General features: G+C 36.0%; 1 protein-coding gene across 10 annotated transcripts in view; it reads left to right on the forward strand.

Moving 5' to 3' along the window:
• Positions 1-13,667, forward strand: part of Mbd5 (methyl-CpG binding domain protein 5) — a 353,158-nt gene that overhangs the window by 136,910 nt on the left and 202,581 nt on the right. For 7 of the 10 annotated variants that reach the window (XR_013108584.1, XM_076928716.1, XM_076928712.1 and 4 more), the window contains one exon: positions 7,043-7,093. The exons of the other annotated variants lie outside the window; for them this stretch is intronic. The gene's annotated coding sequence lies outside the window, so the exon portion shown is untranslated. The remainder of the gene's footprint in view (positions 1-7,042; positions 7,094-13,667) is intronic. 10 annotated transcript variants of the gene reach the window in all.

Below are 13,667 nucleotides of genomic sequence, written 5' to 3' on the forward strand. Positions count from 1 at the left end.
GAGTAACGAGTATTGGAGAGCTGTCGTCACTAAAACTGGTGTATCAACTGCTGCTGCCTATAGGTTTACTCAGCTGCCAGAGTGATATGATATTCATGCTACTCCAGAGCTAGGGAAGAGATGGAGAAGTGTCTTAGTATTTTCTTGAGATTTAGGCACTTCTTTTCCCCTTTGTTAGTTTGTTCCTGTGTTGTTTTGAGATGCAGACACTGTAATTTAATAAACACTCTTTGGATTCTTTCAAGCCTTTAATTCTTAATGTTCTGATAAAGGTTGAATTTGATAATTTTCTGCTATTACTATTACTGTGTTCATGCTACCAGTCCATAAATATATTTTTAAAGAAACTCAAATGATCCAAACATTTTAAAAATATATTGTGAATAAAGTTTCTACCATAAGTACCTACTCCCTTTGGTTCTAACCAGTATTTTAACTAGTGTTAGTGATTATTACATATTTATAATGCTGTCTAGAGAAGAGTACTCGATACTCTTCACTATACGTGGCTGCATAGTTAACCTTGGAGACCAATGCATAATGATAAAAGAGTGTTCAGATTTAGTTAGTTGGTATTTTTTGGTACATTTTGCTTTCTACATTTTTTAAATTAACATATATTTATATCATTTCTCTCCTTCCTCCTCCTACAGCTCTTCTCACATCCCACCCTCACTCACTTTCAAATTCACATTGGCTTTTTCTTTGATTGTTAATGTTACATACATACACATGCATAAATATGTAACATCTACTGAGTTTGATTAGTGATACTTATCTGTACATGATTTCAGGATCAACCACTAGGACCTCATCCCTGAGGATGACTAATGCTCCCTCTCTGACCATTCCTTATTTACCCATGGTCTCTGTCTACTGTGGAGTCCCGTGGAATTTCCTCCTTACATGGCAGCATGTCCTTGATATTGTCCTTTATCAGGTCTTTTTTAAGCAGCCACGTGGTGGAGGCATTTTGGCTGATACTTCCCTACCATTTCTAGGCGTAACAATCTCACAAAAGACTTCTGGTCCTGTGTCTCTTAATGTCTTTTCCTCATTCCAATATAAGTACCCTGTTTCATTCCTTCATTCACTCATCAATAATTAAACCAATGTTTGTTGACTACCTACAGAATTCTAGACAGAGCATAGTAATGAATTAAATTAAAAATAAATGTATCCTTACTTTTTAAGCAATTTATATTTCTAATGAAAGAAACTGAACAAATAAATTATATTGTGTGTCTGATGTTGATCAGTTTTGTAGAGGAAAATGAATCAGTAAAGATTGCCAAGGAATTAGAATAGGGTTTTAGTTCTAAATAAGGCACCTCTTAAATAACCAATCGTCAGAAGAATTGATAGAATGAGTCATATAAATATCTGGGCAAGATGTGTCCAAGATATGCAGGCTATGAAGTATTAATGTGCTTTACATTTTGCAGAAAGAATGGTAGCCCTTCTGCTGGCCATGTGTGGAGGGGTACAGTAGAGATTGGTAGAGTAGCTCGGTGCTCAGTGACCACCAGGAAGTGTTTTTCTTGGTATTATAGCCCTGTTTGTTTTTTCAAATTTTGAATTTTCCTTTAATTCTTTATTTCTAACAATCTCTTCTTATCTTTTACTCCTCTGACAATTAGTAAGTCACCGCATTTAACTTATATTTCTTTTCTGATTATTCTCTTCGTGTTCAATAATTTTTATTGGTCTGCTGCCAGCCTCTCAGCCTACATCTTGTATTCATTTAAGAGTCTTCTTTGTTTCAGTATTGTGCTGCACATTGTAGATATAGTCATCAAACTAGAAATGAGCAGCTGTTGCAAGAATCTCTATGGAATGAGCACCCTGACACTAGTGAGAATGAAAGGCATGTATTCACTGGAGGCCATAGCTGTGGTACCTCCTGAAAGACTTGGTTTCCGAGTACAATTTGCATTCTCATTTTGCATACTCTAAAACCACAAGGTGACATGAGCAAGCACATGAGTAGGGTTTATAGAGCACCTGTGGCAGGTAGCTTTGAGGCTTTTACGTTTGAAAGACATATGTTACAATCAACAGGTCTGAGCTTTTGCGGTCAAGTTGCTAAGGGCAGTGACCAATTCTACTTCAGCTATTTCTTCAGCTGAAATACTATTCTGTTCTAAGTAGCAAGGTGAAATTATGTTTGGCGATAAGCAGTACAAACTTGCTTTACGTAAATCACCAGTTTCTAATAACTGATCCTTTCTGCCTTCTTCTATTTCATTGTTCTCACAAAATTCAAAACACCAGGGGGAGGAAGTTGGGTGATATAAGTAGTTAGTGAGGTGCCAGAGGAATAAGCATTTCAAGAACAAGCAGTGTCCATTCAAATGAACATCTGTGAGTGTGCATACAAGCTTTCCAGAGGATCGTGTACTACTCTCGGAAATATATATATATATATATATATATATATATATATATATATGAGGATTAGACTTTCAGAGAGAAAAGAAATAGTGACCAAACAAATGGTCCAATTGTGCAGATGCCAAAACAACAATTTGATGTTTCAAGGACTGAAGTGAAAGTGACTTGCATGGAACTAGATGAGGGTCTGGTGGAGGTGTGCATGGTATTTTCAGGCCCTAGTAAAGTGTCTGGTGATCCATTTGTTACCAGTCAGCCACTGTAAAGCATCGCCATGATTACTTATCTATCAGAGTAGGTTTTTACCAGTGGCTGCTATGATGTAGCTCAGAGGTAGAGAGCTTGCCGAGTATGCTCATGTCCAAACTCCATCCCCAGCACTGGTGGGGAAGGGGCACCAGTTCCTGTTGACTTGAGCAGAACAGCACATAAATAGTGTTAATTTAAGATTTATTTCTGCATCATTAGATTATTAGTCCCCACCTTATCCTTAAGCTCCAGTGGTACAGAACTGCTTATAATTGTACCCCAGAAGAAAGACTGCAAGTTTCAGACCATACTAATCTTTCAGAATGATCTTCAGCTTTTGCCTACCACGTGAACCCATATTTATCCTTCAGAATTGATGTCTGAAGTGATCTTCTATAGAAGTGCTGTATTAGGATTTGAATAGAGCAGGCTTTACTAACTTGTCTATGCCTGCTCCTTTGCGACCTTTTCATTGCAGTTACTTTATAAAACAGTTTGACTTCTCTGATAGTGTGAACTCTCATAACTTTTGCAGGCTTTTTTTTTTTTTTTTTTTAGTCAACACATGTATCTCCTAACATAGTGTCTGTGCCTTAGCTTCATTAAATAAATAGTGAATCTGATTCATATGAAGGAAGGCTTGATTAAATTTGACTAATAAGTTTCATGGCCAAGATCTAAATTAAGGCAGTGTGAGCTGGCACTGGCTTTAATAACTTTCTTAACATGGTACTTTGGCAACCACTACCGAACAACCAAAATTGAATTGCTAACCTCAAAAGGAAATCTGTCTGCTATTTTAAATTTGTCTTGTTCTTAAAGCGTGTTAACCCACTTCTTTGCATACTAACTGGGAGAAGGAAATCCAGACACATAGACCCAGCTTCAAATATGGAAATATGTAGTGAAGATAGTCCCACATCAGTTTGGTGTGCTGTGTAAGATAGTTCTGTAAGTGTACATTGATACTACTTTACATATCATGGTAACATGATTAGAGATAAATCAACTTATTTATTTATATGAGTACTGTAGTTGTCTTCAGACATACCAGAAGAATGCATTGGATCCCATTACAGATGGTTGTGAGCCACAATGTGGTTGCTGGGAATTGAACTCAGGACCTCTGGAAGAGCAATCACTGCTCTTAACCACTAAGCCATCTCTCCAGCCCTGGACCTTTCTATAGTAATAATGATATCTATACAGGTCCTGTGAAACAAGAAGCTATTGAATAGGCTCATTCCAAGAAGTATAGTGTGTTGTAGTGGGCATCTTTGAAACGAGGCAGAAGTTTATGAAATATTTTTATTGAAAAAATGTATTTAATATGAATTTTATAGTAAGCATCTTTCTTAGTATTGTTACTTAAATCTTAATATACTAAAATTCTATTTTGTCATAGTTTTCTAAGACTTGCTTATAAACTATTTACTTCTCTATTACCCTAGTTGAAATGGCAGTTTATTTTTACCTGTATTTTAATAGTAACTTCTGGTTTTCTATTTGATATTCTTTACTTCTGTTTTTAAAACATCCAACAGCACCAAAACCTACCTTGCACAACATAGAATTTCAAAATGTTGTAATTGCTACATAAAACTCAATTATTCATCTTCAATATTAATCTGAGAAAATATAATTATATTTGTTAAATACATGTATATATTATATATAGATGTACAAATAATGCTGAAAATATGGAAGTCTAAATAATAAAATATATCCAATTGTATATTTGCAGTATTTTACGTGATAGAATAAAATGCAGCTTTGAAAGCCAGATTTTATTAAAACCAGTATTAGCAGATAATGAAAGTTATTTGGCTATTTGCTTGTTTGCATGTTTTGTTTTTTGTTTTGTTTTTTATGTGTATGGATGTTTTGCTTTCCTGAATGTCTGTCTACCATGTATATGCTTGGTACCTATGGAGACCAAAGAGAGCTTCAGAGCCCATTGATACTGGGATAACAGGCATCTTTGAGCTGCCTTGAAGGTGCTCAGACCTGAACCATGTCATTTAAATTCACACACATCACACAGATGTGCGCATGCAGAACATGCAATTCAGATACCACTATAGAGTTAGACTTCTTTTTCTTAGCTTGTCTTCAACAATGTCAATCAATTTAGAAGCTAGTTGTGTGTTTGCTAAGAGGATCTTGTTGTCTTGCCAAATATTAAATTCCTGGGTTCAGTTTCCCAAGGGCCAGGGCTATAGTTGTACACCACCCCTCCCAGCAAGGCACATAAATTTAAGTATCAGAAAGCACACCAGATACATTGTGCTTTAGGCCATTCGCGTTATGTGTTTATGTATCCATTTTATCACAGTAGTGAGAAATTCATATTACAGATTGAAAAGCACATGTAAGATAAAAGCTGGGATTGGGGTAAATCTTGTTAGAATTTGCACTGTTCTTTTACCATGTTGATACATCTTGCTTCTTTCCAAGAAGACAGTTGACTTGAACTCAAATTAATCAATACAAGTACAATCAATACAATCTTGATCAAATCAAAAAGACACATTTCAAAACAGGTCATAGAGATGTTGTTTGAAGAAGGATTGATACTTGGATGATGTTTGACATTTTTATGTGTTGTTTCATAATTCATATATAATATGATTAAAATTGGATAATTGTTTTGTTTATTGAAGTGTGTTTACTTCAATTTGAATTGAATTTTTGGTGGGATATACATACATTGTAACTAGAAAATCTATTGGTCATTATTGTAGTTCTCACCTAGATTTTCTATACTATATTAATAGGAATTAAACTATATTAAGGTGAATCAAATTGGCGGTTTTATGATACAAAGATTTTTTTTCTTTAGGAATTTGCTTTTTGGAATTGAAAATCTATGTCTGTTTATAGAAACCATGTAGTAAATGGAACTGGGTTTCTAGGAACACGTTCCTTGGAGACAGCTTGGTCCTGGTTATCATCAGGAAGCACAGCATTGGCAGCGTTTCTGCCATTGTTGGCATCTATGTCACTGGAAAGAGCAGGCCACAGCAGAGAGAACTTCTGAAGGAATTCACATCTTGGAGTGTTATAGGTCCTTCGTGATGATTCTATTTTGTAATAATTTTTTGGACAGCCTCTATTCTGTTAAAAATATTTCCTATAACTCTTAATTTCTTAATCTTAAACTTTTTGTCATTCATATTTCCCTTTGTTATAATGTCCTCATTTATTTCAATTTTAGCATATGGTACTGGCATTTTCTTAGCTGCCTTAGTCATTTTGAAATAAAACAAGTAAGTAATTTTAAAATGTGATCAGTATTCAGCACAACTGAGACCCATTTTCTAAATAAGCCCAAAAGCTGCTTGGGAAGACAGAGGGTAACTTCAGGCTGAGGTTCAATTTTAGTGTCACTTCTCCCACTGAGCAAAAATGAGATGATACGTATGGCCTAAGATTTTAGCGGTGATTAAATGACGTCTGGACTAAGGAACATCAGTTTATAAGTAAGTAGAATTTTAATTTAGTACATTTTATCTGAAACTAGATGAGATACAATATTTTTATTTTCATTCCTGAAAAATCAGTGACTAAATTATTACAGTTGAGCCTATATATTAAAAGTATGAGTTGGGGCTGGAGAGATTGCTTAGCAGTTAAGAGCACTGACTGCTCTTCCAGAGGTCCTGAGTTCAATTCCTAGTAATGACATGGTGATTCACAACCATCTGTAATGAGATCCAGTGTCTACATTTGGTGTGTCTGTAGACAGCTACATTGTACTCATATAAATAAAATAAATAAATCTCTAAAAAATAAAAGTATGAGTTAAAGAATTCTAAATTGTCACCATCTGATTGACAAAGGCATAATGAATATTGAAAGCGACTGTGAAGCTCTGAAGAGGCAGGGTCATTCATTCTGAGCGTCTGTCCATGTTTCCTCATTGCCAGTACAAAGCACTCTTACCAAGGAAAACTTGTCTCCCAGCCTATCAAATAGGAAATAAAACACATCCCTGTACTAGCTTTGTTACATAAATAGGGATTATTTTATTGTGTTTTCCCTTACAAAGAAGTCTCATTCTTAAGATAATTAAACATCTTTAAATTTATAAGCTGTAATCTCTAATTATATATGGTCCTATATTTTATCTTAACTAGTTTTTAGAGACCCATTAATCTTTTTTTTTTGTCCTTCATTCTCAGTCAGATATTTAAAGACTAGACCTTCCTTCAGCTGATTTCCCTTCTAACCATCAAACTCTACACTCACATGGTTTGTTAGCACAGTAGGATTCGTCAAACTGAAAACTGTCTTTTGTGATTTATGAAGAGCAACATAATTGTTTTTTGTTAAATTAGCATGAAAGTAGTGCAAATTAAAAATGCGACTAATGGCAAACCTGGCTTTTATCCTTCAGGTGCTTTTGAATGTGTGTAGTTTTCAGAGGAGAAAAGGAGAACGACTTTGGGTAAGAGTGCTAGAGCAATTTCCTTTTAGAATTCTTTTCAATGTGTATAGATGGTTTACATGCATGTGTACTACGTATGTGCCCGGCGCCCCTGGGGATTAGAAGTGGGACAGGAGGTACAGGCAGTTCTGTGAGTGCTGGGAACGGAGTCTAGGTCCTGCAGGACATGCTCTGAAATGCTGAGTTATCTCTATAGCTCCTAGTGTCATCTGTATTCCTCTTCTTTTTCTAACTTGATTTATTTTCAAAGATCCTCCTTTTAGAGAATAGCTTTGTCATTGAAATTGATAAATTACTATAAATGTAAATAAAATGATAGTCATTCAGATATATTTCTTTATTAATGTAATTATTAAGGATATATGTAGTTCAAGCCTTACTCCTAATATGTAGCTATAAGCAAATATCTGTACTCAGTCATTTTCAAAGTAAGAAACATTAGTTAAAACTAGCAATTTGTAGCGTACCTTAGCTTCCAGATAAAACTTAGTCTTTGAACTAATTATCACCATAGTGATTATGAATGCCTTTTGATTTTTCTAAGATAATAAATGGTCTGAGTCCTCTGACTGAATCCTCTAGGAAGTTCATGGTGTTATGTGTACACCAGTCTTCCAATGGCCAGTTCCTGTATCTAAGCTATAAGACTGGCATTTGACCTGATAGACTCCACTGAAACAAGACTTCAAGCAAAAATTGTCCTGTTTCAGAATAATAGGCAAGGCTTGTATCTTGTGCTACGTGTGTTCTCCTCATGCAGTTAGCTGGTGCTACTGTGCCTTATACCATCTGCCCATACTTCTTTCCTGTGTTCTTAACTTTCCTCTAGTGACAAAGTCCCAAACAAGTTATTTTTCCTTATTCCTTTCTTTTTCTTTTTTTTTTTTTTAAGTTTATGCTGTTCAGTTTACTTTTGTGCTGTTATTTTCTCTTTAGGAAAGATCTGCATAAGCATAATCAATAGGCTTTTTATTTTGCTGTTTGTCTTTTAAAATTATCTTTTTTGTTTTTGAGATTATAATATAATTGAGTAATCAACTTCTGGAGGAATCCCAACTACAATATTATTATTTATACAATTGATAAATTGTTTAGACAAAAAATGACAGCTATAAGGCTGTTTTATTATGAACATAAATTTTTTTTAAAAAAGTCTTTTTCCATTTCCTGTTGACTTAACAGATACCATTAAAAATTAGCAAAAGTGTGTGACTAAATAAAGCATCTTACATACTCAATATATCATTACAATTCTAAACATAATTTATAATTCTAAAATCAATATAAGTGATGTCTTAACATTGAAAATAATAATACATTTAGTTTTTCTTAAGTTTAAATTTACATATATATACTTATGGGCTAAACTAAAGCAGACCTTAATATAAAATGCTCATGTATGAATGTTAAGAGGCATTTAGCATGCTAAAAAAAAATGAAAGCAATAGAAATAGTATAGAATAATATTCTAAGTTAATGAAAACTAAAATTCAAAGAACTTAATGTACCTCGAAACTAATAAAATATTTATCAGCTCTTGATACTAAAATAAGATGTAATAAAATGCTAAATGAAAGTATTAGGAATAACCTAAAAATACTGCAAAAATTGAAAATGGAATGCATTTGACCACACCGAGCAGTCATTTGTAGCCAGAAACGGTCACAAAGCACTCAGAGCTTAAGAGTAAGTCTGGCAGTCTAGGTTTAAGCAGATGGAAGTCAGAGATGGGCACAGTCTTTTGATCTGTGATGTGCTTGGCAAGAGCTTGGTCACTGTTAGGTAAAGGCCTGTTTGCAAACTGAAAAGGAAAACCAAAACCAAAACAAAACAAAATTTACAAAAAGAGATATCAAGCCCATCTCCAGAATCCGAGTTTCTGAATTTTTCATTCTTTATTAAGTTTTCAAAAAGCCAATAATAGATCTATAAATCAAGAAAAAAAAAGCAAACAAACAAACTCTCAGAAGCATTGCTGTGTGGAAGATCTGATAGCAAGTTGGCACGCCAATATGAGGGAAATTTCACAGGGTCCCACCTCGATGAAGAGCTGTAGGCAATCAGTTGTGTTAAGAGGAGAATTAGACAATCCCAAATGATAAGCCCTGAACACATCTATGTATGAACAAAACTAATAATATCCTTGGTGGGTTGTATATTTATTATACATAAATCAGGCTGGGGAGATGGCACAGTACTGAAGAACAATTGTTGCTCTAAAAAGGACCTAGATTCAGTTCCTGCTATCCACATGAAGGATCACTACTCGGACAACTGTGCACATACATACATACCAGTAACACACTCATACACTTAAAATAATAAATAAATAAATTTTATTTGTATGTATACATATGTATGTATATTAACAATATTTAAACAAGAAGTTCAAACATGGATTTAAGAAAGCATCGAGGAAACATGGTAGAAATGACCAAAATATGATAATATGTTTTAGGCAAGGTTCTGTAGAGGAACAGAACTGATAGAATTAAATGTATGTATATATAGGTATATATAAAAGGAGATTTATTAGAATGGCTTACAAGCTGAGGTTTGGCTAGTTCAACAGTGGCTGTCTCCCAGGGGGATAACTAATAAGACTCCAGTAGTTGTTCATTTCATCTCACTTTGTCTTCAGTCTGCCTTGGAATTCAGAAGAAGTAGGTTCTAATGCTAGTGAAGGAAGCCTCAACAGCAAGATAGATGAACTCGCCAGCAAGAGTGAGGGCAAGCAGAATAACAAAAGCTTCCTTCTTCCTTGTCCTTTCATGTGCACTGCCACCAGAAGCTGTGCTGCTGTGGTCCAGGTTTAGATTCAGTCTTTCTACCTCAGATGGTCCAATCAAGAAAATCCCTCAGAGATGTGCCCAGCTTCTTGGGTTTTAGATGCTTCCAGGTGTAATAAAGTTAACAATCAAGCCACAAGTTCATTTCTTGTCAACTTGACACGGAATCGTGTAACTTTATGCCGTATTTAATTTCCAAAGAAGAAAAATAATGGAAGCTATAATTCCACCTAACATGATGTAACTGTGTCATCTACACCCACAAGTTATTAAGTAGGTAACATTATCCCTTGAGGAGTGCTTAGTCTTTTAGTATTTTATGACTTACTTGGATAAGAAGCACTGATAATATCTCAATTGATGTTGCAATCCATATTGAAGAAATAGAGAAATACAAATGTTGCTTAATGTGTGTATATACACAAACACACATCAATTATACCCCCACATTTCTTCAACTGTTTTTGTGGCCTTAGTTGTTACTTGTAGCTATCTCCCTCTCCTACCCATTCTGTATTTCCTCCAGGAATATATGTCAGCAAGCACCTCAGCAGTTCTTGGTTCTTTCCTGGAGAAAGAATCCTTCCTTCATCCAAAGGGTCTTGTCCCTTTGTTATCTTGTCTGGATTAGATTGTTATAGTTTCCCATTGACTTTAAGCGTAGGATATTGTAACACCAAGAAACTCCCTAACCTCCATACATAATCTTTCATGCCTCCATTATGGAGAAACAATTCAATTTCTCCTAGGTATTCTGAATCATTAACCCTTGCTAACACTGTTATTTGGTTTGCTTCTTTGGTTGGTTGGTTGGTTGGTTGGTTGGTTGGTTGGTTGGTTTGGTTGGATGGATTGGGGTTTCTGTGTTTTTTAGCCTGTTTGCTTGTAGGTATCAGAAGCTCAAAATGGCCAGGGGACATCTGAGCTTCCACTTGAATGGAATGTGTGTTGAGTCTCCAGACAGGAGCATTCTCCTGTCTGAAAACAAAAATTCTAGGCCAGAAAACATTAAGTTAAATTTAAGCAAAGTTTCATCGTCATTGGGAGTGATAATAAATAGAACTATTCCCATTTCAATCCCTTCATTCCTGGACTTATGAATCTGGCAATGGGAGAAACTATAACATATATTGGATACGGATTCAAAGCATACACTACTATCCAGAGAACCCTTTCTCAGCCTTCCTGGCTACTGTCTACTCACTGTTGCTATAACAGTGTCTTCAAAACATCATCTACCTGTTCTCTCAGTTCCCCTGCCTCAGGGTGCAGAACATAGTAAGATTCCATGAACAGGCTCCTGTTGCACTTCTTTCCCGGTCAGGTGACTTCCTTTTCAGAAGCATTGCTCTGTGAAATACCACGATGCTGGGTAAGGCATTCTGTAAGTCCATGGATGGTAGTTTTGGCAAAAGCATTATATTTAGGAACACCAAGTTCATTACCAGAATATGTGTCTATTCCATTAAAAACAAAACGTTGTTTTTTCCATGAAGAAAGTGATCTGGTGTAGTCCACCTGACACTAGATCACTGAGTGGTCATCCTGGGGAATGGTGCCATATCAGGAACTCGTAGTTGGTCTCTGCTGCTGACAGGTCAGCACTCAGCAGCAGCTGAAGCCAGGTCATCCTTGATGAGTGGAAATCAATATTGCTGGGCCCATGCATAACCTCTGTGTCTTCCACCATGGCCATTTTGTTCATGAGTGCACTGGACAATGGGCAGGTATGGCTTGGAAAAGAGATGGACTGTCCACGTGCTAGATCATCCTATCTACTTGACTGTTGAACTCTTGCTCTACTAAAGTCAATTTTTATGAGCATATACATGAGACACAATTATCTTCATATCTTTTGTCCAGTGTGAGAGAGATACTCACTTAATACTTCCCAAAATGTCCTTCTCACCAATTTTTCCATTCATATTCTTTGTAAGTATCTGACTGCCAAGCTGATTCATTGGTTATAGACCATGTATCAGTAAACAGTCTCACAATTGGCCATTTCTCCTAAGTAAAACATTTTTACTGCCCAAAGTTCTGCCCACTGTGAAAATTTCCCCCTCATTGTCTTTCAGGGTTGTCCCAGAAATAGGTTATAATGCTACAGTTGTCCACTGCAGGGTGGCGCTTGCATAAAATGATGGACCATTTGTAAACCAGGCCCTAGTCTTTTCCTCCTCAGCCAACTGGCAATAGTCTCTTACCCCATGAGACTGTAAGTGCATACTTGGAAGCAGATGGCATTATAGATGGAGTATAAACCATAGACACTTGAGCAACTTCATCATGTACTCGTGCTCTCAAAGTCTGCTCAGGTCCAATCATGTTTATTTATCTTTCATTTGATAATGGATTGCTTCTGTGTGCATTGTGGTTTTATAGGTCAGATGATATCCAATTCTTGATAGGCTGCTCAGATCACATGGTAACTTGTCAAACATTCAGATTCCACTAAGGCCCAATAGCAATCTAAGGGTTGTCCCTAAAGGTGAGAATAACTGTCTTAAATGATGGTAGAGTTCTATTCCAAACTTCCAAGATCTTCTGCATGATTTACCTTTAGCAGCTTGACAAAGGCCTCAAACACTGTCACTGACACCTCAGATATCATAAGTGACAGAGCAGTCTTCATATCCTGAACCTGTTACGGAGCCTTCTCCTATTCCAAGACCTATTTAAAGCTAACCGTTTTCCAAGTCATTTGGGTATATGACAAGACACCTAAGTGAGGAATAAGCTGTTTCCAGAATCCAAAGAGGACCATTAAACAGCTTTGTTCTTTATTCTTAATGGTGAGAGGGGCCCAGAAAATAACTTATTCCTTATTATAGAAAGGATAGCTCTGCGTGCCACACCGGGCTGGATTCTGAGAAATTTTATTCACATAAAAGGCCCTTGAAATGGATTTATTTCCCATTTTCTGATATATTTATGTGCTACCAACAAACCCAAAATGGCTACTGCTGCCTGCTTACTTGGTCTAGTCTACATAATGGCATCCATATAGTGGACCACTGATGTGCTATAGAAGAAACAGAGATCAAGATCCGCTTGAACTAAGTTTTGACATTGGGCTGGAGAGTTGATATATCCTTTAGGTCAGACTTTAAATATATATTGATGGCCTTTTCAACTGAAAGCAAAATTGCTCATAATGGTCTTTATGGACAGATTCCTAGAAAAAGATGCCTACCTTGTACCATGAGATATGTTAATCTTCTCCAATAAGGGTGCAGCTGCACTATGAATCATTACTTGATTAATTTTTTAATCGTCAACTCTCATTCTATGTGATCCATCTGTCTTTTGCACTAGCCAGATAAGAGAACTGAAGGGACATGTCGTGGGTAGTACTACCACTACATCTTTCAAGTCCTTGATTGTGAAATTAATTTCTGCAATTCAGTCAGGGATACAGTATTATTTTTGATTCACTGCTTTTCTTGGTAGACCCAAGTCCAATGACGTCCATGTGATGTTTCCAACCATAATAGCTCATAATAGTTCCACAAGGTTTCTGTCAACTTTTCAGTATACCTCTCTCAATGATACATTCTATAAGTAAAGGAATAACCACATAATGAGTACGGGGACCCACTGGAACAACTTCAACCAAAATTAATTAAATACCTGATTTCCATAAGATTCTCTTTTACCAGGAGTGCCACAATGCAGCTTTGAGTCTCTGGGAATCATTGTCAATCCAAAACTAGTCTCTAATAGACACGAGAAAAATCTGATTGTTTTTTTGCAGTGTACAATTATTCTTATTAAAGCCTATG

The sequence above is a fragment of the Arvicanthis niloticus genome, chromosome 2, assembly GCF_011762505.2.
Source record: "Arvicanthis niloticus isolate mArvNil1 chromosome 2, mArvNil1.pat.X, whole genome shotgun sequence".
Classification (NCBI taxonomy): domain Eukaryota; kingdom Metazoa; phylum Chordata; class Mammalia; order Rodentia; family Muridae; genus Arvicanthis; species Arvicanthis niloticus.